A 1814-nucleotide genomic window follows, 5' to 3' on the forward strand; every position below is an offset into this window, starting at 1 on the left:
TATCAGAGTGAGTCAGATCTGTGATGGGACATCTCTGGGCCACACTTGGGAACATCTCCAGGTAAGATCCTGACATCTGTGAATGTCTTGTCTGCCCGTCCACTTGATGGACAGTCTGTTGTCATGGTCAAGGAAGTTCCTCCACAGGGAAGACACGAACTGCAGTTGTCACCTAGGTCCTGCCAAAGTCAAGGGGTGAAGCTCCAGGAGAGAAAAAGACCAGCGGCACCTTTGGGTTCTTTGTTCCCTCTTTGGTTCCAAAGGGTTAGCGAGGATTTTCCCTAGTCCCTTGTTTCTCTGCACTGTAGGGAGAAGCCAGTGAGGGGAAATTTCGTCTTGCCCTGCCAGTCAGGTCCACCCTGGGAACCTGACTTCAGGTGTGTAGGGCCTGGCTACCCAAGAACAGGAGACCCTCAGAGGGTCTCCAGCTGCCCACAGGCCTGTGTGGCAGCATCCTGCCCCAGAACTGCTTGTCCTAATCCTGCCCGGACACTGCCCTGGCCAGGGGGCTGGGCCCCCTCTGTCCCCACCCCACTGCTCCCTGGGGATTCCACTGTCATGCCTGAGTCCCCTCGAAAAAGTCGGTGGTAGGTGCAGAATTAATACAAGCTGGGTAACCCTTGCCCCAGACGCCTGCCACCAGAAGTGTTCAGATGGCACGTGGTTCGGATTTGGGAATAACCATGCAGCAGGTACCCGTGAGCATCCCTAATGGAAAACTCCAAAATCCAAGATGCTCCAAATCCAAGACCCAGCATCAGGTCGCCTCTCACGAAGGTGTGAACTGGGGAGCATTTCAGAAGTTTGGACAAGGGATACTCGACCTGCACTCAGTTTTTGTTTAATCGGGATGATTCAACGTGCCAGACCCCAGGAGTCCTAGGTGCCTGTTCCACTGGAAAAGATGGTGACTCCAGAACTTTCCTTGCCTCTTGACAGCTCTGCCCCCGTCGGACAGTCACTTGGCTTCTTTGGGCTTCTTCATAAGAAGTTCCATGCAGGTGGTCAGTTTCTAGCAGAGAGCTAAGCGTGCTGACCTTGTCCCTTAGGCTGACGGGCCCTCTGTATGCCGAGAGCATGTTTATATCCCATCACACGCTACGCCCAGGAGATGACGAGAGACTGACAGCTGCCAGAGGTCCTGGAAGTCTAAGGAACAACTCCGCACTCCTCCATCAGGCACATCTGGGGCCTGGTCTTGCTGAAGTTAGCTGTTTGCACTCCACTGAAACCTTGTTTTTAACCCCAGTTTTTCCTCCTTTCAATCCAAAAGAGCCAATTGAAAACCGGGGTTGGTTCTGCTTCATGTCCCACCTCCGAGGACTGGCTTTAATGGACAGGGAGGGATGAGTAACTCAATCCCTCTTTATTTTAATTCCTGTTATCTGTTCTGCAGGGCCGGGGGCTGCAGAGACCCACGGGAAGGATGCATACTTTGATGTTTAGGCTTTTTTGCTAATTAAAGGTCCAGCGCGTGGGGGAGGATGTGCCAGAAGCACAGCTGAACGTTCACACGTTGCTGGGAGCAGTTGTGCCCTTGGGGCCCGTGTGTGGGAGACTGGTTTCCTGGCACATTGCATTTGTCCTTCTCGAAGCTTAAAATCGGGTCTGAATGTGTGGTGGAGCCTCAGTTTCTAAATTCAATAAATGCAAAAGGGCATGACTGAGGTTACTGGTCCACAACACAGAATAAACCCGAAGCCTTGGAGTAGAAGATTGAAGACTGTCCCACGGGTGTGAAGGAGCTGAGTTTTGGTCCCAGGGTCAGCTGAATGCCTGGACTCATTATTCCTCTGCACTTTTGTGCTTCTGGG

Source organism: Sciurus vulgaris (assembly GCF_902686455.1).
Source record: "Sciurus vulgaris genome assembly, chromosome: 1".
In the NCBI taxonomy this organism is placed as follows: Eukaryota; Metazoa; Chordata; class Mammalia; order Rodentia; family Sciuridae; genus Sciurus; species Sciurus vulgaris.